Source organism: Amblyomma maculatum, chromosome 8 (genome assembly GCF_055883805.1).
Source record: "Amblyomma maculatum isolate TAMU_Amacu chromosome 8, ASM5588380v1, whole genome shotgun sequence".
Taxonomy (NCBI): Eukaryota; Metazoa; Arthropoda; class Arachnida; order Ixodida; family Ixodidae; genus Amblyomma; species Amblyomma maculatum.
The window spans coordinates 34,599,683-34,627,654 of NC_139351.1; positions in this window are offsets into that span (position 1 = coordinate 34,599,683).

Consider the following 27,972-nt stretch of genomic DNA (forward strand, 5'->3'; position numbering starts at 1 on the left):
AAACGAGACGAACACAAGACAGGAGTTGATAGCGATCCCACAAGAAATTTTGAGACCGAAATCAACAATCAATTAGAATCTCTTCTTCAAAAGCAAAATATATCCCAGGATATGTTTAAAGCAATGAAGCCAAACAAATCAGTTCCCGGGCGATTCTACCTGCTGCCGAAAATTCACGAACCCAACCATCCTGGCCGCCCAATTGGGTCAAGTAACGGTACAGTCACCGAAAATATTTCCGTCGGCCTTGACTTGCTCTTTAAGGACATTATACCAACTATCCCTGTCTATATTAAGGACAAAAATGATTTCCTCAGGGTTGTGTCCAACCTCGAAATTCCGGAGGACAACTTCTCAGTCATAATGGACGTAACATCCCTATACACGAATAATCCCCTTTCAGACGGTATACGCGCGGCAGTGGATGCATGCCTAAGGACGTATCCCTCGGTGAACCTGGATGAGGAAACCCTCTCCACTATTCTTAGCCTAGTGCTTATTCACAATAACTTCGAATTTGAGGGAAGGCACTACCTTCAAGTTAACGGTACGGCGATGGGAACAAAGATGGCACCGGCCTATGCCAATATATTAATGGCGGCCCTCAAAAAGCAATTCCTGGACACTCAGTCTCTGAAACCTCTCCTCTACAAACGTTTTTATGACGATATCTTTCTCCTTTGGCCCCATGACGAAGCCAGCGTGTTAACATTTATACAGAATTACAATTCATTTCATCTATCCATATCGTTCACCCCAGTATTTATAAACCTTTAATTAACTTTTTCGACGTTACAATACAGACAAAAGTCAACGTGCTTAAGACTACCCTTTACCGGAAATATACCGTCTGCCAGTAGAACCTACATTTTAAAAGCAGCCACCTATACACCACTATAAAATCAGCATACCCTACTCACTAAATTCCGACGGATCTGCTCTGAGCTCGATGACTTCGACCGCCATGTGGAGCAACTAAAAACAAATCTTCTACAAAAGGAATACCCCCCAATCATTGTTGATGTTATTGGGAAAGCTCGAGGCGTAGACAGAAATAAAGTAATCAACTTTCAAAAATCACAACAGAACGATAGGCCGACAAACCTCGTTATTACACATTCTTCATACATGCAACAGGTTAATAATATTGTATCGAAACATTTCAATATAAACCAGCAAAGCAGTCCCTTGTCTCCCATTTTCAAACAGCCACCGAGAGCAGTATATTGGCGCTGTAGAAACGAAAAGGACATTTTAATTAAATCTAAAACAACCGCCAATACTAACCCTAACCCCGGATGTAAACCATGTGGAAAACCACGCTGTAAAGTTTGCAGTCATGTACAGGCGACAAAGATTGTAAAATGCAACTTCTCTGATTTCACCTTTAAGATTAAAGAAACCTTGAACTGCGACAGTGCCAATGTGGTATACATGCTAGGCTGCGGTGTATGCGGCATGGAATACATCGACCAGACCGAAACACCGTTCAGGTTTCGGTTAAATAACCACAAGGCCCACGTCCAGACACTGCCAAATCTCTCTCTCTTTTTTTTTTTTTAAGTAGCTGTGCCTTCCACACAATACCTTCAAAATCACTCGGGTCATCCTCCTTCAATCAGGCTTCCCAACAAGTCGACAAAGAGAACAAAGAGAATCGTACTTCATACACAAATTTCAGACGCTAACCCATGGAATTAATGAAAATTTTGGTAATTTTGCTTTTCTCAAAAGCCTACCTAACTAAAAGACTAGATATTTGTCTCCATCTGCCCATTCCTAAGAATTTTCCCCTTTTCACGCAAACTCCACACTCCCCTTTTCAGCGTTCAGCAATATAATCAATCAATAACTGAGTACGGTCACAATCGCCGAAGTTGCACGCCAAGCACCTCGAGCACCCTAAAGTGTGCGGCAGCTTACCATAAGTTCTGTGACATTCGCAGATCGGGCGAGTATCGCATCCGCTTTTTTATGTCGATCGGTAAGGCTATGGAAGATTGCGTATGCGTATTCAAAGATCTATACAACCCCAAGCACGCGTCAGTGCTTACAAAGCCCCCTCCAATACCCACCAGTGCCTAGGAGCTTCCGAGTAGCTCCCAGGATGGAACCGTAAATCACGGTGCAGAAAACCTAAGCAGGGGTGCGGATGAGTCTATAGAAAGGAGGACAATGACATGAAAGTGCGTTCTGCATAAAGGCGTTAAAGTGTACTAGTGGCGTCAGCATCGTATTATAGTGGCCTCATTTGGACATAGGCAAACGTCAGCAATACCACGATGCCAGACGACAAAACAGACCTGGAGTGGTTTTCATGACCATAGCGCGAGGAGTCGGCGGCGTCATAAGACCGCGCTTTATGATGTCCCCAGCCACCAACGCTTCTTGGTGCGGCTTCGCTTGGTGCACGAGCCGGACGCATCTTTTGTGCTTCGTCGTCGTCTTTTTCGGAAATAGCCGTGGCAGCCGATGCGGTTTAGGGAGGAGGGAAGAAGCCCTTGCCCCGTTCAGCTACAACACCCTCGTCCGCTCTCGCACATTTCCTCCCGCGCACTTTCTCGCTCTGTTGGGTCCGCTACATAAATAGAACGGCAGGAGATGCCTAATAGATAAGTAAATATTGAGGACGTAGCAGCAGCTGACACGCCGGCTGCTTGATAGCACTTTGATGATTTTTGCCGTCTTATGCCTTGTGGGCAATGCGCTGTTCTCTTTGTCTGCGGTTCACCACGCGAGGAGAGAGCGCAGGGAAGGGGGAGGAAAAAGGAGGCGTCCGATCGGTCTGCTGCGGACGTAAGTGGCGCTGAAAAGGACGACGACGCTTTTGGCGCGATCCCGTCGCCGCCGCCGAGCAAATCGCCCCTGCCATCGCTCATTCAGTCGGCCCACAAAGAGGCCATCCTCCGCGTGCTCCAAAGAAGCGGACGGCACTAAAGTGCTCGCGCGGCTTCGAGGTATTAAGAGCGGCCGGGGTCCTGCAATCGCCGGAGGGGCAGCACGACGATATCTTTGAAAAGGGAAGGCAAACGGGCGCAGGAAAGAATTACCCTTATGATGCGATGTGAGCATTATTTGATGGAAGTATTACATAGAAAATCGTTCGCACTCACATGCGGTGCATACAATCAATGAGGGAAGTTGCACCCGTACTATGTAGGAACGCTAATCGCGTAAAGGTGATGTTTAAGGACCAGAACACTAATGAACTCCTTCACTATTCTTCGTGATTTCTCGTCTTTATTGCAACCGAGACTGAAATTTTTGCGAAGTATCCTCCTCTTCAGCAACAAAGAAGCCGATGGATATAAATATTCGGCTTTAGGTTATCTTCAACCACGGGGGATCACAGGTAAACATGAAGAATGAGCTCAAATAAGTCGTTAAAACTAATCGATGGTCAGAAAGAGTTCTTGATTTGTGTATATTCCAATTTCGATGACGGGTTCCTGGCTGACTGATGTTCGCAAAATTTCGGTCATACACATTCAGCGACATTAGTGCCAGCTCCAAAAAGAGTGCTTCGCAAAACAGTTAGTGGTGCGCAATGGTTACCTGCTTTGACCGCCTCCATATACTTCCTTTGTGATGCAGAGCATTTTCCAAGAAAAAAAGAGCTCTAGTGTAGACTCTGTGCATAGGCATGACCACAATGCATTCTCTATGCCTCAGCGCCATTTCGCTTCAGATTGGATGTCGTAGGTTATAGTCAGAAGATATTTTTTTTTAATATTTCGGATAAGTTTTCGTGATTCGAGTTACACAGTGTTCTGCAATCTGAAGAGGACACTGCAACGCATCATTTGTTCTCTTTATCCTGAAACACATCTCACTTATGGGCGCCCAGTAACGCCACTGGTTTTGACAACAGTACGATTGGTGTTTCACCATTCGCCCAGTGGGGCAATTCTTGGAGACACGTTTTACTTATTTTGACTATTGCACATAAGTTCATGAACTCGCAAGGAACACTTATTGCCAGCGTTGTTAAACATGAATAGAGGATGAAAAGTTAGAGAACAAACCCGAGGCTCAAGCAGACGTGACAAATTGAGAAAATAGGAGTTATAAAAAATAAGGGTAATCTCAAATATACAGGCATAAAACCGTGCTTCCTTCAAAGCGAGTCGCCGGCACGAACCTTCCCAGCCTCAAACATTTACTGCCGCGAGTCGACACGGGCCTTGCAGGGTACGTCTGGAGAAAATATATGTAGTAAAGGTGAAAGTTTTGTATACTCTGTTTGGTAATAGCTCACTCGTCTCGTATGGTGCACAGGGTTGAGAGCTGCCTTGTTTGTCGCTTATGATGTGAAATGCTGTACTTGGAGTCTCAGCTATTGCTGCTGGCCATGAACAGGCATGTTCTTAGAAAAATAAAAAAATAAATATTTCGTGAAGGCAGAGAGCAAACGACATAAACATGTTACAGCACATCGAAGTACATAAAATTGTGAACTATGAGTTTGCGTGAACTACCGTTGTATATATATATATATATATATATATATATATATATATATATATATACAACGGTACAATATACAATATATATATATATATATATATATATATATATATATATATATATAATTTTTTTTTTTCAATAGGGTCGATGCTTGCGTTTGTCGGTTCACGATTTCAAGTTTTTTGTTCAAAATTTGGCACGCATGGGCTCAGCGACTACTTTCCTCTGAAAAGAAAAGCGTCCCGCGCACACCCCACACTGACCGCAAAAACGACCGGTCGTCAATGATTCCAGAACGAATAAAGTAAAACGCGCAGCTTCCTCAACGCGGTGGTTCACCAGCGTAATATGGCGGTCATTCATAAATATAGCTCCGGGTCTTTGTGGCTGTCGAAGCATTGCTCCCTCATCTCCCCCGTACAGCCATGAAAGAGCGTCCCCTTCAAAGTGAGTCGCCGCCCCGCACCGTCCCATCATCAAAAAAGTTTACGGTCGTGAGTCCACACGCATCTATCTGGGCCTACGCGGTGGAGAACGACTTTAAAACGGAGAGGCATTCAAAACCTAAATGTCCCGAGCGACCGCCGCTGCAGCCACCCACAAATCTCTTGCCGATTCCAGCAGATGTAGAATGTTGAAATGTCGGTGGAGCCAGCTTCATTAATTTTTTTTTTTTAGGTTTAAACACTTTGCTGCGTTTGAGTACTCGGTCAAACCTCACAAATGGTAAAGAAATAAATATATAAAGCAAGCGCTGATATTCAACGAACAAAGTTGTTCACTTATTTTATGATGAAATATCAAGAGCCATATCGATGTACAAAAGTAAATTGGAGATAATGTAACTTATTAATGCTTCTTTCTGTTCATCTGTTTCATTAAATCAGCTTCAGAAAAACCGTTTACACGTAGACCCGATGATAAGATCACAGGAATTACCCCAAAAGGTTGATCTATACAAACAGAAGACGAGTGTTTGTGTTGGTTTGTTTTTCATAACAGCACTACATACACTATTTGTAGCCGTTTCTCAACCAGACATCTGTGCCAGTTAATGACAATCATAACGTACGTAAGAAGCACTGTTAACGTTTTAAATCACCACGTGTGTTTAACAGCTCAAAAATTATACAGGCATAAGGAAAAACCTTTAAGAGCAACTCTAATGACAGTCATGAACAGGTCCGAGAAATTATCCCGTTATCATTTGAACTTCACTTTTTTTAATCAAAATAGCTCTTTGGGCCAGTTGGTTCATAATAGCTCATAAAGAGACCAGCGTAAAAACACGGGGACAAAGGAACAGAAAACGACAGAACAGCACCCATCGTGTCGTTTTCTGTTCCTTTGTCCCCATGTTTTTGCGCTGGTTTTTTTATGACTTCACTTTTTTTGCATGAAGAAAACTATTCAGGCGCATTGACAAGTGGCCTTTGTTCAAATATCTTGAATGCTCGAACGCTTTTTACAGTTTCTATTGCCTACCACGAAGGTCAATTGTCGCGTAAGGTTTAGTTTTCTGTAGTACAATGAAATAAAAAAATACTGAAATTTATAGTATTAGAAAATTAAATTAGGAAGGTACGTTTTCTCACGCAACTGTTAGCAATAAGCGTGAGAAACGCAATTAATTAGCAATATAGAGTTGAAAATTACCATTTTTTTTCTATATTACAAACGAGAGGTATTTTATTGTTCTTTTTGGCTTTCAAGGAAGCAACATTAAATGAAATTATGACTAACATCTCTCTACTACATGGGGGACTTAGCTCATCACGAAAAAAGCCGACTGTCCAGAAACACATGTCATAAATATTGGCTGTATTTACCTTGGTATCACGTTTTTCATCTCGCAGAAGCTTGTAATATGCGCTGAATGCAAAGGTTAAGGCTGCATCGCAATCGCAGGAGTCTTTAGGACTGGGGCGCTTCAGGATGGGGTGTAGGCTTCCTCTGTGACAGATGAAAATCTCCTTTTTCTTTTTCGTCTATTCACTAATCTGGAATCTATTTTACATAGAAGCATATACGGTTCCTCCCACCGAAAAACCGCCAGCGTCGTCGTAGAGGGCGGCCCCAATATTCCTGTTGAAAAAAAAAAAAAAATCCTGACTGGTCGATAGGGTCTTGATGTCTCAACACCATTACCTCATGCAATTATTTCAAACACGCCACAATAAAAAATATAATAAAAATTCATGGAAGTAAAAGGGGGTAATAAAGGCGCTATTGTATATATTCTAAAGGCGAAACATATATAAGCCCCTACCTTAATTTTTTCTTAATCTCTATTTTATGTGCTGCAAGTAGCACCAGGCTACACCTAATCAATCTGCTTAATTAGTGCGCTTCCAAAAGACAACAATCGATGACATCATAGTAGCATCGTCAACCTTTAGCTAGTTGTGACAAATGCAAGTGGAGACGTCAAACTAACATAAAATTGAGGACACTGCCTTATAGTACGGGTAAGATTATCAGACCTTCATTCAAGCAGGAGCTAAAGACGTGATATGCATGCTACACTATCATGCCCTGATTGCTATAAAACATCGAATAAATACCAGTTATGGCATCGGCAGTGCTCAAGAAGCGGACACCATCCAAAATGTGTCCACCTTCGCTGCTCGTTGTAAGTTCAACGACTCATGTCCCAACGCAAAGCTCAAACACAAGCACGGGAAAAAGTAACTAACGTGCTAATCTCATAAAGAGAGAGAAAGAGCAAGAGAAGAAATTTCATTTGCTATTTACCAGGAGTCTTAAACAGGTCGCATGCAGGCCATACAATTTTCTCACACAAACCGATGTGCGTCAGGTTTTCATATTTTGATCCGGAAGGCCTTGCCAAGAGCATCATTGTTTCCACTTCATGCGCTCCTTTTTACTTACATCACTGTTCGTGGTTTACCGGTGCCTAGTTTGAAATTGTATCTTTTTTGTAATTCAGTGAAAAAATTTACAGTAAGGATCTTTGCGGCGTGCCTTGCCCACTTCCCAATGCAACCCCTACGGCGAGATAAATTTGGGACAGCTATTCTCAATGTTACCATATTCTGGAGAGCGGCAATATGCACTCGTAAAAATAGGTAAATCAGAGCTCATGCACTGCTTTCCGGAGGGTAAGTTAATTAGGCGACATTAGATTACGCTACCTGACAGAAATTTCAAACACATGACAAACATTATGCTTAAACCAGAGCACCCTCCAGGATCGTGCTGAATGCATGGCTTTTCCTTCCCACCTCGTAATCGTGCTGTAAGTCATTATGCTGCCAACGATTCACTAAAAAGTATTGACGCACCGATGGATATAAAACCCGATCAGGGTGGCCCCAAAAATAACGTGAGCCACCAACATTCTACGCATCTCGTATACACCCATGAGAGCAATGCGGAATGCCTGTAAAGCGTGCTTTGTCGCAACAAGAGGCTTTATGCAGCAAAACTAAAACATTGCAGATGTTAAGAGATACAAAAAAAAAAAAATAGTGAGTGCCCAGTGACAGTTCATCCTCTTCCCTCACCTCTTATAGGATGCATTTAGGAGGTGTGCACCACGTGCACGCGAGTGCAGGGAGGGAAAAAAAGGCATTAATTACGATACGGGCGAGACAAGTGGCTGAGGGTTGGCTTCCCCACACAACCAACGCGCGTTGCTTGCTGCAGCCCTGGCCGCTAGCAGAGGGGAGAACGGACTGCCACGTCGAGTCGCTAGAAAGGGCGGGCAGCCATAAAAGCAAGAACATATTGGCCAGCGCCGACCACCCCAGTACTGCGCAGTTCCCAGTCGTTGCAAGTCCGGTAGGGGCGGCTAAATGTGCCGGTCGCATAGCGGCCGCATGACTCAAACCCGGCGAAGGTCATGGCGGGGAGGCGGAGAAGGTATCGGACGCTTGTTAACCGCTGTTACCGAGACCACCAACAATATAATCGTCACGTCGCCATCCATCAAAGGAGGTCGGACCCCTCGCATCATAATAAGCCGAGAGACAAAAAAAAAAAAAAAGCAAGGAGAGAGAGATTCCCACAGCAAACCTATTATAAAAGAACAAACAACAAAATAAACGTTCATGTGAGAAAATAGCGGCTGATAGTGGGAGAGGGCGCCCCAAAGCGGCCAGTTCGCAGTGCGATGTCGTGTTTGTTTCGTCGAACCGTTCTTATTTGGGCACAACGTCCCCGTGGAGGTGCCTGAGGATTATGGAGTGCTTCTCTGAACCGGTGCGGTTAGCTGGTTTCGGCCAAAGCGGTGTCCCCAAGGGGAGGATATCTGTGGCGTATAATAATGAGGCAGCAGGGCAACTAGCTGCGCTGTCGCATCTGCGACGCACGCAGTCACCTATCGTTCGGTATGCCGGTGTGTGCTTTTTTTTTTTTTTTTTCTTGAAACGACCTCGATGCCACCGTTGACGCTCGGGACCGAGAGAAAGAGGCGGGGACTACAGCGACGTCAGGTCGCGGTTACGACCTCCCCGAAGAAACGACGGCCGAGGACGTGCCAGGAGTTCGAAACGAGCTCCCATGAGCGACGAACAGGCTAGAAAGACCGAAAGCCGGGTTTCACTCTTTGTTTTTCCGCAACGCCCAGTTCTCCCTCTAACTCTCCTCTCACTGTAAGAACAGAGGAAGCCTTGGCTGAGTCAGCCCCGTTGACAGGCTGATGGATTTCCGCGATTAGCCTCTTTCCGCGGTAGGAGACTGACCGCAAAGCTGAAAAACCTCGGACCCTGGGTCTCGGGGCCAGCAGGTTGCTCGACAGTGGCAGGCAGAGAAGAACGTGTCCGGGGTGCAGCTTGTTCCAGCGTGACACCGTGCCCGCGCAATCTGTCACTTGGTGCGGTGGGTTGTAACCTCTGGAGAGAAAAAAAATGGCCTACTCGTACGCCCCTCCCGCTAGCTTTCGTTTCTGCCGGCATCAAGTCGCGCTCGACGCCCCCAGTTTCCTTCATTCTCGGCACGGTTTCGCGAACTTGCGATGCCTATTTTCCGCTTCTGACTTTTCCATTCTGAATGCACAGACTGCGGAGAAAGCAATAATTGCACATAGAATCAGTGGGAGTGGAGGCTTTCGAAACACATAGCGTTGTTCTTTTGTTCTTGACTCCGGCCGCGAATGGTAGGAGTTATGGTAGAAGAGTGTCGTATAAAGGCCAACTACTGCACCACTGCCCCCACCCCCCTCCTTTGTAAGGCGAAGGCCCGGATCTACCCAGTAGGTTTCTAACCTCTGACGCGCGTTTGTCGAGAGGTTGCAGAGAGTTGGCTCGACCGGGCACAGATTCGGTGCTCTTCAAAGCGTCGTTTCGCGGCCGAGCCCTTTTTAATGGGGCAGCCGGCAGCGTTTCTCGCGGGCGGGCGCGCCCCAAAGAAACGGGAAGCGAGAGAGAGTGGACGTGCTTCCTTTGAGGGAAGATCCTTTTTTTTTTCCCGATTTCCCTCGCGCTTTACCATCAGTTCGCGTCACTATCGCCTTTTCCTCTGCTTGCAAGGTCTCTCCCTCTCCTCAGTCAAGTGGTGGGCCATGCAGGCGCTTGCAGTTAGCTGTACGGTCATGCCGCAGCGGCAAGGAGAGTTGCCGTTCGAAGATGATCGGATAGTATCGTCATCCTTCGCCGTCGGGGCCTGAGCAGGGGCTGTTGCCGCCGCCGCTAGCGCTACGCTACTCTCAGTGTCGCAGCGTTGCTCCGTCGTGTGCCGCAGGGCGATCTCCGATGCGCTTTTTATGAGGCACGTCACGTGCCCCGACGCCCTCAGCGGCCCCTCGCGGGCGTGCAGAGCGCGTGCCACGCAAAGCGACTTTCCATTGGCGCTGCAATTAGTGGCAGCGGCGGCCGTCGCTACTTGCACTCGGTGCTCTTCAGATCGGCCAGGAAGAAGAAGCGGGAGACTGGAAGCGAATGAACGCATAGCCGTGTGCGTCTGTATGTGAGTGAGGGACTCGTGTATAGCGAGTGGCGCTCGATGGTGCTGAAGCCCCTTAAAGCGCCGCGGGCGCAATTAGCGGCTGCTGGGAGGCGCGCCGGGCACTCCGCAAATGTGGCGGCTCCCCATACTCCATTTATGGCTCGCACTCTTTTCTCTTCACCAGCTTTACAAAGCCTTTTGCACTGTTTTTTATCCTTTCACAGCGGTGCCTTAGGTTTAAGGGCTTTTAAGTTGGTACGCTAAGAATATATCCACTCGTATATAAATATCATTGCTACCACACGCAATGGACTTTGCTAATAAATATTTGCCTGCCATATCCAATCACGCTGCCCAGGATATATGCAGAAAATTTTAAAAAAGTTCTGAAGATTTAAGCATGCAGTCTTAGTAATACGAGCGAAAGCACTGTTAAGCATAATTTTGCGTGTTTTACCAAGATTGTACACAGCTTTATTTAGGGGACGTTCAAGCTTCGCCGTAAGGGTAGACGGGATAGCACTTTTAACACCGACTTTACATTCAGGCATTTTTGATGTTGTCTTGTTTAAGTTGGTTTTACTGGAAAGGAGCATTCAGTAGCTCTTGAAGAAGGACATGGAGTTGGATGAATTGAGTATAATTCATTTTGGAAATACTGAGCGCACACGGACGAGGACTAAGACGAGTTTACGCAAAAGCTCTGTATCGCAAGTAATCTTTTTTCTTTCGCACACGCGTCAATCCTTTGTACATATATGTGATTTCCTTCACCATAAAGATCAGTTGCGAGATAGCGCTCATAGTCCACTCGTCTTAGTCCTCGTCCGTGTGCTCCATTTACAAAACATTTAGGCATCTCACTTTTCCGTGGACGCCTAGCTTAACTTGTAAATTGGTTTATAGGAAAGGGAAGACGTAGTATCTGTCACAGCTGTCCGTGGACACCTAAATCCTGCCGTAAACGAAGTGAACGGATTTGGGGACAAAGGTCACTGCCACAAAGCGAGGTGATATCAAAGTCGCAACGGGGTAGCAGTAGCCCTTACTTTCTAAAATTAAGTGCTGCTCGGTGTTGCAGTCGTTTGTTTTCAGGAACTAACATCCAAATTATATTTGATACCAATTAGTAAAAGGCAGTGTATGTGAAAGTAGCGGCTAGATAAAAAAAAAGGGATAATAGTGCGCCACCGACATCGTCCTTTGGGTCACAAAGAACAAAGTGACTTCGCTGTTTGGTGTGTTTACTATAGGAACAAGAACTCAATGTGTTTCTTCAGTCCTTACTTCTGTCACAACGTACTATCAGCGTGAAGTGAAACGCGAAAAGCGGAACGCGTGGCGACAGGCCCAACTGAGGCCACCTGCCTGTCGTTATCAGAGAGAGGAGCGAATTTCCGGTTCGCAATACTTTGCTTCTATTTTCTTGATTTTCTACTGGAGCGCCACATTTACACTGACCAGCGATCGCAACTGCCGCAGCGCGTTTCATCTGGAGAAAGTGGCTTATCAGAAAAAGAGCAATTAAAAACGTCACTTAGGCACCGACCGCTCCCGATCGGCCGCCTGCGCTGTTCGAATCGCAACCAATCAATGCGCTGTTCAAGGTGTAATCGGTGCTAAGTATGAATGTGGCAATCAAGTGGCGAAGTAGAAAACGAATTCCAAAGAAAATACAAGTAAACTATCGCGAACCGGAAATTCACGCCTCTCTCTGATAACGACAGGCAAGCGGCCTTAGTTGGGCCTATTGCCACGCGTTCCGCTGTTCGCGTTTCATTTAACACCAATAGTACTTGCATGAGGTGGTACAAGGCTCCATGTTCGAGTAGCAACTGACTGACATGTTCTGTATTCCCTGGCCTGACCGTTATCAGCATGGACATGTCAATCTGTGCTTTCTAGTGAACAAAGACAATTTTGTGAACAATAAATTTTACTGCTCGACCGATCTTCATATAACACCTCCACACCTTCCCATGCACACAAACGAAAAAAAGTAGGGGATATTTGCTTCTGACAGTATGACAAGATTATGACAGTGTGACAAAGCTACCGTCTGCAGCTCCCCTTGCGGTTCCTGCAGCTCCCCTTGCGGTTTCTCGTTCGTGTCTACCCACTTTGCTATTCATTTAATGTGCAATCTTTTAATTGCGCTTATATTATCTCCCACATACACACTGGCATAGAGGATCCTCAGCCACGATATTACACACATGTTGGGCGTATGGAGTGGCGATACGTACTTCGCGACGACGCGGGCGCGCGCGCAGATCCGAATCTCGGTCCGTCCGGCGGCAGCACGCATGTCGCACGCTGTTCCGGCGTACGCCCGTTGCTGCGCGCGTTGGGGGATGCGTTGACAATATGGCGGCGCGCTGGTCGAACCTCTTCGGAACGAATTCATCTCGCATCTGATTTCTCCATGCGACAGCTCACTTTAAATGTTGGGGTTCACTTTTATTATACTCACTGCCACCCAGACACCAAGGTATAATCAATAAATGTTCCTGGTTATCAAGATAATTTGGCGATTTTCAATCTGCTAGGCCTAGCTTAAGCAGTGACAGTGATTGCCACAGCAATGACGTTCATTCTTCAAGTGTTTGTCGGCGCTTGAATTTTCTTCGGTTCGTGTTGTTTTTCTTCTTGTAATAAAAAAGAGGCTTGTGTGTAACTTTTCACCTCATTAGTAATGATGGGTAAATGCTCTTTTATTTATTCAGCGCTCACGTACTTTCAAGCTTGGTCACTAGATGGCTCCACTATGCACATGTCGTAACTGGAAGAGTTACGAAAAAAAAAAAAAGAATGATTGTGCTAGATAAAAGAAAAAATCTCGTCTGGGAAATTATATGGAAGAAAGCTTTCTTTGATAACTCAACAGGAAGTGCCCTACTTTTTGAAGCTAGATCAGGGTGCCTTAGAACACGCAGCTACAAAAAGAAATTTAACAATGAAGATGAAGCATGTGCTGAATGTGGTAACTCCAGTGAAACAATTGACCATATTATACTCGAATGTAATGGTATCCATCCGTAAGTGAACGCAGGCGCAGTCACGGTTCCTGAAGCTCTGGGGTTTAGAGATGCCAGTGGCCGGGTGAATAAACCGGCGGTGGAAGCTAGCAAAAAACGACTGAAAGATTGGTGGCTTAAAAGCAGAGAAATGACATAATGTTAGTAATGAAGAAATAAAAATTTAATAAATAGAATGATGGTATAGTTAACCATTCTAAAACAATAATTAGGATATAGGGAGAAAAATGAGCATGATAGCTACTGCTACCACCCCGTTTCAAAGGGGACGCTCCTATATTCCATCCATCAATACATCCACGTAGCGGACACTGTGGCACGGCCAACTAAATGTGTTGTGTTCGCACTCATTAATGCGTAAGCATTAAGAGCGTATGTTTGAGGTTTGGTGTCCCCAAAAGTTGTGTACATGATTTCATCGTAACTGGAAGAGTTACAAAAAAAAAAATGATTGTGCTAGATACAAGAAAAAATCTCGTCTGGGAAATTATATAGGTAAAATTGAGTAATTAGGTAAAAAATCATAGCCAAAAAAGTCTGTCAGACGTCCGAATATTCAGGCAGAGCAATGGCGATGTCAGGATGTGACGTCGCACTTCCGGTCACGTGACGTGTGCAAGAATTATATGACCGAAAGTATGACGTGTCTGCATATGTGTCACGTGACTGGAATCAATGCTTACGCATTTCTCCAATGCAGGTACCGCAGAGATCTCTTACGACTTGCAGCGCCCGCAACGCAGGGAGAGATACGTGCTCGCACTTACTACCAAGTACGTCCAACTAAATGTCTGTTATCTGTAATCTTCTGTCTCATCCTTCGTAAAGAGTTCCTTCAAACTCGGCAATGTCACGTGCTTTCCTTATGTCACACAAAACACTGGCTGCTCAGCACCTGAGGTGTCACCTGCCTACAATCACCTGCCAATGACGTGGCGCGTAATTTCCCAGCATCGACACCGGATCTGCTCCGAATGGAGTCCTTAACTCTATCGCGTGAAGACACAGAGAAGGCACTAGGTAAAGGCCCGCCTTGATTGCCAAGGGAAACTTCGAATAGCCGGGAACAAAAGTGAGAATTCAATCGAAGGCAGCAGAATGCGTTGATAATGCTGAAGAAAAAGGATGAGCGCCGATGCGCTACAAGCAACGAGAAGACTGAGCGCGCTGAACAAGCTGCTTAACGCAAAAAAAAAATAAATAAATAAGGATGTCAGACGGAAGGCTGTGGACCGGAAATGAGAAAAGTGGCGAGGAACTCCTGTCGCGAGGAGGGCAGCTGGAAGGGAAACAGTATATGGCGGCTTTAACCACGAAAACGGACAAAGGTAGCACTCGAGGTTCGGAATGGAAGCGTGTCAATGCGAGGCTACATTCAGCAGCCAAAATCATCCAATATCCGAAAGGGACTCTCACCGTCGATCAGTAGCCATAGAATGCGGTAAGCCTTTCCTGCAATTATTTAATTGCTGTCGACAACAAGACCACCGCAAATATAGTAAATGTAAATTCATTTTCTTTACCTATTATATTTAAGCCATACTTAATTTATTTCTTGTTTTACGGAACAAGGAACTGCAATCTCAATGCAGGTTATCCGTAATATTTTATAGAAGAGCTATTGCTCTTAGTGAAATCAGTTGCTTCTTCCCTTTGCTTCCATCTTCCACCTGCCATTTCATTTTATTATTTATTTTTGCAACATAAACTCCGTACAAAAGCAACTTAGATTTCCATGGATTAAGAAGCACTATGGCATCTTCGAAGCAAAATTCTAGCAACATTTTTACTCAAAAAAAGCTAGTGCTCTTTCTCTAATATGTAAAGAACATCTAACTCCTGTAATGAACTTTAGCGCCTAGAAATGAAAGGATGTGAATACAATTCGCTGACATCTTTCCTTAGTTTCCTCCAGGAGTGTGTCATCGTCACCATTTACGGCGCTTCCCGGGAGGGTCTCTCGGGAAACCGACGATTCGAAGACGGGGAGCAGCTAATGGGTCTCTTCGATTTTGACATCTCCCAGGACATCGGACGCGTGCGTTGCGAATAAGCTTGAAAAGCAAGAGCACGGAGCTAAACGTACAGAGGAGAGTCCTTCTCCCTTCCTTTGGCGTCCTTTTCCGAGAGCGCTCTCTCTGGGTGCGCGAGTCACCTCCACGCAAATGCGTTCACGCTTCCACACCGACGCCCGGAGGGTTAGGACGCGTTGATGCGTGAGAATATAATCCTCGAGCCATTTAACACCCGACACGAATCCTTTCTTTCTCACATCGGCATCGCACATACATCTGTAACCATAGAGGAAAGTGCAGAAACGGGGTTTGTGGGTGGTCGGGGCTGGAGGAGTTTTTCCTTTCAGCGAGGGTGCGGTGCACGACGAAAAGAAGGGCGGAGGGGGGGGGGGGGGAGAAGGGGATTCGAACAAGGAAAAATGAGTCTCGGATCTGAGTGCAAAAGTAAAAGCGGGTTGAAAATTTTAAAAAAAAAAGGAAACGAAAAATACGCTACAAAACATGAAACAAAATGGGACGGCGCCCGTTCATCGCCATCTTTTACTTCGCACATCGCGCCAGTGTCGAAGACTCAACTGAAAGGAGATTGGCGAATCTCTCACTGTTTATTTTCGACAGTGAGCGATAAACAGCTTGTTTAGAGATGGAAGCAAGAGCTGGGAAGGAGGACGGAATTTATGGCGCGTTATTATTGACGACTCGTGAGGTGGAACACGTATGTACTTTATGTGATAAACTAACATTAAGTTCGTGAACACTAAACGTAATAATAAACTAAATATCAAACCACAATTTCATAATTTCGCCGATGTTTTTCCTTTCCTTCTTTCGAGCATGCGTCTGTCAGGTGGCGCTTGGCAGGTGCTCTTATTCGGAGCACCTGGCAACTTGGAAAGCATTTCTGAGATGGGAATCAAATCGACATGAACACCTGAGTGCGGAATCAGATAGCCTACTTCGCGTTCACTTCATGCTGAAATAAATTTTTTTTTCTGAACGGAAACTAAGCAATAGTTTAAGAATTGCTGGTACATATATAAACACGAATGCCACAAGCAGCTTTTCGAAGCCGATTTGAAAAAAAAAAAAAAGAAAAAAGAGGGGTAAAATAAGGAAGACGGGAACGAATTAAACAAGATGAAAGGAATTAACTAAGGAAAAGATTAAAAAACAAGGTTTCCCCTCTTCAGAATTGAACGTTCGCGGGCGCGGTTACCGGCTGTCTCTGCGCATCAGCTCGGTCAAGAAGTGATCGTCTGTGCCATGCCACCAGCAAATGGAGGGGCGCTGTGCGCCCTGACGCCGCGAGGTGCGGGACCCGTGCTTGTATGTACTCAGCTCTCTGCGAGTGATAAATGGACGCTCGTTGAGGCTGACATCAATCCTAAGCCTGAGCGGCGCATGGTATGGTTTATCCCACCCTCTTCTGCAACCCTCCGGGCATCTTTCGGTTTGTAACGTATCGATGCATCGGCATTATACGTCGATGCCACGGTTTTCTCTAGGCACGCACATGCATAGGCGTGTATTCGGGGGACGTTACTCTTCCGGAGGCGTCCTTGTCATCATTTTCCCTTATGTGCTGATGTGTTTTTAAAGCACGAGCAAGAAAAAGGCATATTTGCGAAGCTTACTTGGTTGGCTTTTATATTACTCGGCCGCGGCGGCGATTGAAGCAACAAAACTGCACAGAACAACGGGAAACAGACGCGATACGAAGGAAGGATTTCGCCTGAAACGCGATTCCGCTTCCGCGCTTCGGTCGTTGGATCCAAAGGCGTTCGCTCGGAAAAGCTCGAACCCGATTCGAGACAGCCACGCGAGGGAAGGTTTGGGGAGAAGGCTGCCCCCGAGTCGGGTATGCCTAAGTACACGGAAAGGACAACCCTTTTGAATAAAGGGAACCTGCACCGCTTTCTCTCCGGCGCATACGTCACACTCGAAGGCACCCACTCTTTCGAAAAACACATTCGTTTAGCGCCACGTAAAGTGCAGAAACGGAGCCCCCCCCCCCCCCCTTCCCCCCCCTCCCCCCCCCCCCCCTTCGTAGCTCAAAAGGCTGTGTCGCTTAAGAAGCTTCCATATTCCGTTCACGCTCACTTACAAAGACTTACAGTGCAGCAGGTGCATGGGAGGCCGGTCGTTCGCCGCAGTAAAGGCATTTTCACACTGCTGGGGTTTGAAGTGCCTGGTCCATTGTAAACTTATTAGTGGCATCAAAGTTGTGTGAAAGGAGGTGAATCGGACGAGGCATGGACCGTTCCTGACACAGCCTGGCCCAGTCCGCAACAACCGATAAAAACAGCTTACCGATGAATTAGAGAATTTCGTCTTAATGCCACTAGGTCAAAAGCAACTATTAAAATTAGTTACTACAAGCTCACTTCATTGCCTTATCTGAAGTTAGAACACTAAAATTTTGAAACAGCTTTGCATTTAATGCATTTCAGGCAGAAAACACGAAATAGATTTCGCACTAAAGGTGGCAATTTTCTCTATTGCGGGCTTGGGTTCAATCTGAATGCCGTATATTGCACCTGCCTAGTCACGAAGACAATACATGTCTATGTATGTCATCGTATTTTAAAAAAAAAAAACGCTGTCAGATTGTGTTCACGCTCAAAGCAGTCGCAGCAGTTTACAATACTGTAAAACTTAAAAAAAATGGATTTAATTTCGTCCAGCGTCGGCGAGAGAGGACCATTTTTAAATTTAATCGGAATTTCGATCGAAATAAAAAGTTTCTATCAGTAAATAAATGCTCACTTGAGTATGGTATAGAAATGTAAAAATTAATGTTCTTTTAACAATCTAATGCAGGAGACGTCAGCAGGAAGCTGCTTTTTTGCGGTTTTAGTGGATTTAGTAGAAACATAAAAAAAAATGTACAAGATCTACATCTAAGCAATTTTTTTTTTTTTTTTTTTTTGCGACGATTAACAAGTATACTGCAATTTCTTGGGGCATGATTACTTCCTATCTGGAGAAGTCACTCATCGGTTTTTGGCATGTTCTAAACGAGCTTGCTGTACAAAAACTGTACAAAAGAGTCGTTCGTAATCATGATCGAGCCTCACTTATGCTGCGTTACTGGCATTTAAACGCAAAATTACGAGGAGCTGCTGGTCTTCTTTGCTCCGAAAAACTTACTCCAATATAGGGCTAAACTTACGGTTTCATCAGTTCTTGTGTATTTGGTTCAGGCACTTTTTGTTAGAAATATACATATATTTACGAATGTAGCAACAAAGAGGAGATGATACAGCGCTTAGCTATTATAAACGCCAACAACCGCCAAGATGACTGGTTCGTGCACAGGCGCAAAGAAGAAGCGTTCCGTTAATTTAAGGCGTTAAAACATGGATTAAACTTTTAGCTACAAAAAGCTAAAGCATAGCATCAGTAGCGTTTTGCGGCTCCTTTTCAAGGTACGCTAATTTGCCTTGAGTCCTTGTTGGCCACGAGAACAACTTTTCTTTTTTTTAAATGTTCAGTGCTGTTATTGCGGAAAGTTATCTATTGAAAAATGGACTAGGGTGGATTAGCAGTAGCGGAAATATCACATGACAATCACTAACTGCTACAACCCGTATATGTCTCTACTACCAAATGCATCGCGAATGTATTAGGTCCAGAGCAAACTACGTCCCCACACTGTAACACTGAGGTGGATTCCTGGTCACGCTGGAATCCCAGGCAATGAGGTAGTGCATCACCTCGCCCGCGAGCTTCAACACCGGGCGCCTGGGATTCCCTGGCCTTATGCACCAACGTGGGACACTACTCTTCAGTACAAAAAAGAAATCAACGTTCACTACGACAACATTAGAGAAACTCTCCGTACACTTCCTCTTCCTGATAAATCTCTCACTACCACGCAAATCCGCATTCTTAGACGCATACAACTAAATACACTGCTTACTCCTGCCCGATCTTTTCTATACAGAATCATACATTCCCCTGCATGCCCAAATTTCCCAGAACACTATGCAAACTTGGAGAATTGCATCTTTTCATGCCCTGTCGCCCTCCAATCTCCTCACTTTCCACACCCTCCTCCCCCAACGTGGCGGGCTTGGTTAGCCTCTGACCAGCTGCGAGATCAGTTGGCCTTGGTGACCCTGGCCCAGGACATTCTTAACGCTTAATGTAATACGTTAAATAAAGTTGTTTCCTCCTCCTCCTCCTATTAGGTCCACGTTTATCCAGCTTGAGCCGAGGAGCCTTCATGGAACGGAAAGCTGGAGCGTTGCATTATCAGTAGTTTTTCGTGGTTCCATTTCAAGCTATCCTAATATTTTCTTGATTGTAGCGTGCGCGCGTCTCGCAATTCAGAGACCTGGGTTTGATTTCTGCTGTCGTCATAAAGGAATTTTCTAATGAACTAAACTGTATATACTCATTTGGTTACAGGAAACTCCCTGTTAAATTTGGCGCCAACCGTAAACGTTTGACCTGTTTTTGATACGATGCTGTTTTTTGTGACATGCATATTCGCGCACTACGTTTTTCGCCTAAAAAATGTAATAATACGCGACCATAAATAGTAGCAGCAGGAACTCACAGTGACAGCTGTGGTGAAGCTGCCCTACACGCACACACACGCACACGCGCACACACACACACACACACACACACACACACACACACACACACACACACACACACACACACACACACACACACACACACACACACACACACACACACACACACACACACACACACACACACACACACACACACACACACACACACACACACACGCACACACACACGCACACACATACACACATACATACATACATACATACATACATACATACATACATACATACATACATACATACATACATACATACATACATACATACATACATACATACATACATACATACATACATACATACATACATACATACATACATACATACATACATACATACATACATACATACATACATACACACACACACACATATATATATATATAAATAAATATATATATATATATATATATATATATATATATATATATGAAGGAAAGAAGCCAACAGTCGGCGAGGCCAAGGAAAGCGTTGGGGATGGTACTTTGTCTTTTTTTTTATGTTTACTTGGATAATCACAGAAATTAGTAGTTATAATCTGTTAAGGGGAAAGATAATTAGACACAAAGTAGAAGAAAAAACAACGTGCCGATGGTGGGATTGTTTTTTCTTCTACTTTGTGTCTAATTATCTTTCCCCTTAACAGATTATAACTACTAATTTCTGTGATTATCCAAGTAAACATAAAAAAAAAGACAAAGTACCATCCCCAACGCTTTCCTTGGCCTCGCCGACTGTTGGCTTCTTTCCTTCATGTATTATAACGAGCACCCTCATTTCCCCTTGATTGATCTGCATATATATATATATATATATATATACAATGCAAGGAAGATACAATGCAAATTCAAGTACAATGAAGGTCCACAAAGCTATATCTGTATCTGTTCAAATCATGATGTCAAATCTCTGGACATTAAAGCATGGGAATAAGGGCGAATGGTTTATGCCGCGAAGCCTCATCAAATATGATGTCGTTCTTTGCAGAATATTGAGGTAATTTGTACGTGGTAAGCTATATGTCAGTGACTGCTTACCGTATGCAGGAGGAGGAGCAGGAGGAGGAGAAAAGGAAGGCGGAAGGTACGCACCATGACAATATGTTCCGTGTATTGTAGGATGGAATCGAACTAGTCAGGTTGAGACTTGATAAAATGAACTCATGCTTAGCTGAAACAGCATTTTTATACACATAGGGTGACTTGAATGGGAAAAACTCTGCGATTTTCATTGTACTAAACCTTGCAAAGTAAGCACCCGTATGAGTACACTACGGTACATTCGATATTAATGTAATTGCTCGTTTTCAAGCTATTATAATTTTAATTCGGTTTTGCTGCGTTGTTAGACAATAAGTTATGTGTAGCAATTTAAATGCATTGTAAATTAATGTTTTTACTCTAGGCGGAAGGGTGTGCCTCTGGCGACACAGGGTGCGAATAATCCTGTTTCTTTTAGCGCAGTTATTCTCAATATTTTCACCCCAATTAAGAGACGTCGACAAAACAACACCAAGACACTTCACGGTTTGCACCACCTCATTTTTTATTTGTTAACCAAAGGCGAAATTTTGAACGCACCATTCTGTTGTTAGATTGGAATAATATTGATTTCGTCTTGGTGATCTTTAGTCGTCGGTAATTCTTAAAAGACCATTGACGCAAAAATTATAAGAGCTCGTTGCGTGTCCTAGTAGATCAATTTCTGTGTTACCTGAAGCAAACATACACTATTATACACTATTACATTATTATACACACTATTATACACTATACACTATACACTATTGCATACACTATTATGTGTACAGGTAAAGAAGCAGAAAATATAATATGAATGCAAATAATAAATTATAGGGATCTCAGAATTCTGCCATGGGGCACATCAGAGAAAAGAGCTTGTGAGTTTGATATAGCATTATTAAGGGAGATGATTTGTTTACAATATATCAAATATGATTGAAATGAAGATAAGCTGGTTCTTCTTAGTGTATAGTAAGTGAGTTTATGAACACGTTAAATATAATTGGCAGGTCAAATTCTTTTGAAAAATCAACAAATATTCTGAGTACTAGGAGCTTTATTTCCTTTAAAGCATACATTATTATCTATATTTGCTTAAATTATTGCCATTTCCGTGGACTTCTGCTTTCTGAAATGGAATTGACTGCCTGATGAAACTGAATGTTTAACTAAGAAATTAATAATTCTCAGGTAAATAATCTTTACTGGACGCATTAATAATATAGGAAGAATTAAAATAGACTTGTAATTAGCCATGTCCGAGGCAGCACCACTAGTCACGATTTCGCTTTCATGAGTATAATAATATTTGTTATCAGCAAGGATTCCAGAATACTTAGCGTGTTATTCGTGTAACGTACAGGTGTATCGCAGGGGCAGCATAATGTTTTGGTTTCGTTAACGAAGAAACTATTAAATTCATTACACAGTTCCTCCCCACTCATTGGTATACTAACTTTCATTACTGTCGTAATAGGTGTTTTAGCTGCGATATAGTAATTTGTTCAATTGGTCCTACTGGATGTAAACATTTCTATTTGACCCCTCAGAAAACGAATGACTAAAATACCTTAACTTAGCAGTTATTTATTTATTTATTTATTTTATTTATTTAATTAGAGATTACCCGGCAGAGATCAAAGCTTTTAACGAAAATTCGTCACCCTCCCATCTTTAATGGCGACGACAACCCAGACGTTGACGATTGGCTAGATGAGTATGAGCGCTGCAAACGGAACAACGACTGGGACGCCACCGTCATGCTCGCTAACATCATCTTTTATTTGGCGGGAACAGCTCGAACATGGTTCCAAAACCACGAGCAAGAGCTCGTTACGTGGGATATCTGCAAGCAAAAGCTTAAGGACTTGTTCGGGAAAACAATTGGACGCGCTCTGGCTGCAAAAGCGGAACTTTCTTCTCGTGTTCAATCCCCCACGGAGTCCTACCTCGCCTACATTCAGGACGTGCTTGGGCTATGTCGCAAGATCAACACCTCCATGCCGGAAAGTTACAAGGTAGGGCATATCCTCAAGGGTATCGCAGAGGATGCGTTCCACATCTTATTCTGCATGGATTGCTCTGCCGTCGACTCGGTGCTTCAAGTCTGCAGAAAATTTGAGCAGGCTAAACAAAGACGTCTCGTACATCGCTTTGAGCGTCTTCCGAACACGCCGGCTACCTCATCCTGCGATGACCTGGCCCTCCTATCCGACGACCGTGACTCGGATCGTCCGGAGAGAACTCAAGACCCTAACTCCTGCACCACTCCCGTCTCCGCCGCCTGACACCGTGGCCATGATACAGGCCGTTGTCCGCCAGAAACTTGCAAATGTCGACCTCTCCTCTAGCTCCGTGCCGCCCAAACCGCCATCGTACCCTGTTCCTTTAGTGGCTGCTACAACCACCAGCACAGCCTCCCCACGTCGCTACCTTGGTCAGAATCCTGCAGAGTGGCGCACCTCAGACTACAAGCCAATTTGCTGTCGAGCCGGCCACACTTCGCGGTATTGCCGTAGCCGTACCTTTTCCACCCTTCGCTCCTATTACAACGCTGACCGTCGGTATTACTATGGACCTCGACGCTTTGCTGCCCCACCAGAGGAGCCCCACCCCGTCTGTGATAGGCCTGGACACTTTCCTCCTGAACCAGATGAGCCTTGCACCAAAACCGTCCCAACTGCTCGTCGCTAAAGGCGATCTCCATCTCCCCGGGCTCGTTGATCCCGTTCACGGGTACCTCGTCGCGGCTACTCCCCATCATACGCCGGCACCTACTCGGGAAACTAGCGAATGCAGCGCCCGGGAGTGACGTTGCATTACCGACCCGGACTGCCAACTCGGCTCTGAACCCCGCACATAGACGTAATATAATTGATATCCTTGTGGATAGAGTCCCAATTTCTGCACTTATTGACACTGGCGCCCACATTTCTGCCCTCAGCTCCTCGCTCCGCCGACGCCTCGAGAAAGTCCTCACACCCACCACCTCATCTACCGTTCGTGTTGCGGATGGCAACACAGCTGCTGTGATTAGTATGTGTACTGCACGCATTAGCATTGCCGACGGCAACATCCCTGTGTTACTTACAGTCCTCACCAGTTGCCCTCAAGACGTTAATTAGGCCTCGACTTTTTAAATGCACACTCCACTCTCATTGACTGTTCTTCTGGACTGCTTCATCTAGACTTGCCGTTCTGTCCCGATGAACAAGCTCACGCAACTTCAACGCTCCGTCTTCGCTCCACTGAATTTACTCGCCTGCCACTTGAAGTCACTGTGCATGTGCTGATGATGCCTTTTCCCTCCATTCCTGATGGCGACTACGTTGTTTTTCTCTTAGCCGATGCAACTCTGCAGCCTAGCATAGCCCTCCCTCACAATATCGTGCATTTAACACTGATCTTACAGTCCTGAACTTCAGCTTTTTTGTACAAGTTCTTCCTTAGGGCATTTCTCTCGCCGAACTGACCCCATTGTCTGACTTTAATGTGCGTGCACTTTTACCCGACCCTGCTGCTGGAGTTTCTGGAAAAGAGAGCCATGGCTAGCCTTGACCGCCTAGTAAAGAGCAAAGACATTAGACTGCCAACCAAGATCCGTATAACTCGTGCTATGGTCTTTCCAGTTGTGATGTATGGATGCGAGAGTTGGACTGTGAAGAAGGCTGACCACCGAAGAATTGATGCGTTTGAATTGTGGTGCTGGCGGAGACTCTTGAGAGTTCCTTGGACTTCCAGAAGATCAAATCAGTCGATATTGTCGACCATAAACCCTGCCTGCTCATTGAAGGGTCAAATTCTAAAGTTAAAACTCAGCTACTTTGGTCCTCTGATGAGAACAGAGGAGTCACTGGAGAAAGATTTGATGTTGGGAAAGGTTGAGGGTCACCGAAGAAGGGGTAGGCAGCGAATGCGATGGTTAGATGACATCCTCGAGGCGCTGCAGATGAAGTTATGTGATGTTAGGAAGATAGTGACAGACCGGAAAGCATGGAGTCCATAGAGTCATGAAGAGTCGGACACGACTGAACGACTGAACTGAACTGAACTGCTGGAGTATCGACACGACATGCGCCATCCTCGCCTACAAAGGCCTGCATATCAGGAATGGTAGCTCCTGACTCGTGTCCTGATCGTGCTCAAGCACTTACCAGCCTTCTGATCTCGTACAGTGATATTTTCAATTTTGGTAACCAACCCTTGGGACAAATGTCTCTCGTTACTCACCGTATCGATACCGGAGACTCCAGCCCAATTCACAGAAGACCTTACCGAGTCGCCATTTCTGAACGTCGCGTCAAAAAAGATGCAGTGGACAAGATGTCGGCAAAAAACATTATAGAGCCCTCGAGCAGGCCCTGTGCGTCACCAGTCGTGCTTATTAAAAAGAAGGACAATACTTGGAGGTTCTGCGTTGATTACCGAGACCTCAACAAAGTTACGAAGAAGGACGTTTACCAACTTCCTAGGATAGATGATGCCCTCGACTGCTTGCACGGTTACAGTTATTTCTCTTCGATTGATCTTCGTTCCGGTTATTGGCAGATCGCGGTTGACGAGCGGGACCGAGAGAAGACGGTCTTCATCCCTCCCGATGGCCTGTACCAATTCAAGGTGATGCCTTTTGGCCTGTGTAATGCGCCCGCTACATTCGAGCGTATGATGGACTCTCTTCTACGTGGTTTTAAATGGACGACGTGCTTATGTTATCTCAATGATGTCGTTGTCTTTTCTTCGACCTTCGAGAGCCATCTTCACCGCCTTGATGCCATTCTTGGAGTCTTCCGAAGAGCTGGCCTTCAGCTGAATTCTAAGAAGTGTAACTTCGGCCGACGTCAACTCAAGGTACTTGGACACTTGGTCGATGCCCGCGGCGTTCAACCCGACCCCGACAAAATTCGTGCTTTAAGTGCATTTCCTACATCCCGCTGTACCAGTGACGTTTGCAGTTTTCTTGGCCTTTGCTCGTATTTTCGGCAGTTTGTCCCCAACTTTGCGGAATCGGCTCGTCCACACACCCTTCTTCTGAAGAACGACGTTCTATTTTGCTGGGGCCCAGAACAATCACAAGCCTTTTCTGCGCTAATTGCAGCCCTCACCAACCCGCCCGTCCTGGCGCACTTCAACCCCTCAGCACCAACGGAGGTACGCAGCGACGCCAGTGGTCACGGTATTGGTGCCATTCTCGCGCAGCAGCAGATGGGCCGCACTCGCGCCATTGCTTATGCCAGTCGCCGCCTTTCAGCGGCTGAGCAAAATTACTCGATCACAGAAAGTGAGTGCTTAGCCCTGGTGTGGGCCATTACAAAGTTTTGCCCTTACTTGTTTGGCCGCCCGTTCTCCGTCATCACCGACCACCACGCCTTTTGTTGGCTTTCTTCGCTGAAGGACCCTACTGGTCGCCTCGGGCGTTCGGCGCTGCGTCTTCAAGAATACACTTTTTCTGTCGTCCACAGGTCCGGCCGGCTACACACTGATGCCGATTGCCTGTCCCGCAACCCGGCAGATCCGCCGTCTGAAAGCGAGTAACGATGACCCCTTTGTGTTGTTGATCTCTGACCTTTCAAACATTCGTCATGAGCAGTGCTTAGATCCCAAGCTTTGAGGCATTATCAACCGCCTCAGCACTGACCACCCTGACGCTACCCTTGCTTTGTATAGGCTCCACAACAGCACTTTATATAGGCGCACGATGCGACCAGATGGCGCTGAGCTCCTGCTCGTAGTCCCCGACCACCTGCGTGCCTCCGTTCTTCAGCAGCTGCACGAAGCGCCCACTGCGGGTCATCTTGGCGTATCTCGTACGTACGACAGCGTCCGCCGGTGCTTCTTTTGGTCAGGGCTCTACCGCTAAAACAGAAGATTGGGCACGTTGGTAAACCATTGTGTAGAACAGCGCGAGAACAACGATAGGGACGAAGGAAGACAACAAGACATTTCCTCTCTAAATCTGGCAATCGAACTGCTCTTTTTGGTTTTTTACGCTCGCGGAAAAAGATTCCGCAAGCACAAAATCTACATTGCTTTATTTTGACTCCCCATGAAGCAATAGACACAATTGAAACAATTGCCAAAGGACTGGAGAAGCGTTTCTCGTCTGCACTTCCTTCGGGCTCGATGTCTGTAATGCCAATTGAACCAGTTAATTATGATCCTCAAATTTCCGTTTCTGAGCTTTCTCCTATAGCTATGAGATTACCAGCCGCTGCTCCCGGTCCTGATAAAGTAACTTCAAAAATGTTAAAAATTATTTTTGACGACTCACCTGAGACGTTATTAGAGCTAGTAAATTATTCCATCAAAACATGCTTGGATACACCCAGAATGGAAACTTATCAAAATAATTCCTTTACTTAAGAATAAAGGCGGTGCCTTGTCCATTGATAATATTAGACCAATTGCATTAACAACAAACATTGTAAAATTAATTGAAAGAGTCATACTTATACGTGTTTCGGAATTCATGAATAAAGAAAATATCCTCAGCCCTTGCCAAATTGGTTTCCGTCAGAAGTGTTCCATCTGGAATGCGCATGCTGATCTTGAGAGTCGAGTTCTTTTAGCGCGGCACCAAAAATGCACGCTTCCTTGATAACGCTAGATATAGCCAAGGCCTATGATAGCGTTAAGCATAGCATTCAATTGCAAAAATTAAAATCTCTTCAGTTCCCACATTATTTAGTAGCCTGGATATCTGAATTCCTCCAAAACCGAGAGTTTTACTGTGCATTAAATGGCGTTCATTCTGGCAGATATAAGCAAGCCAGGGGAGTGCCGCAAGGAGCAGTCCTTTCACCAGTCCTTTTCAACATACTACTCAGCTCAATACCAGTTAATCATGACGTTCGCACTTACGTATATGCGGATGATATTGCGTTTTTGCAACTCCATCGAATATTCAATCCCTTTATCT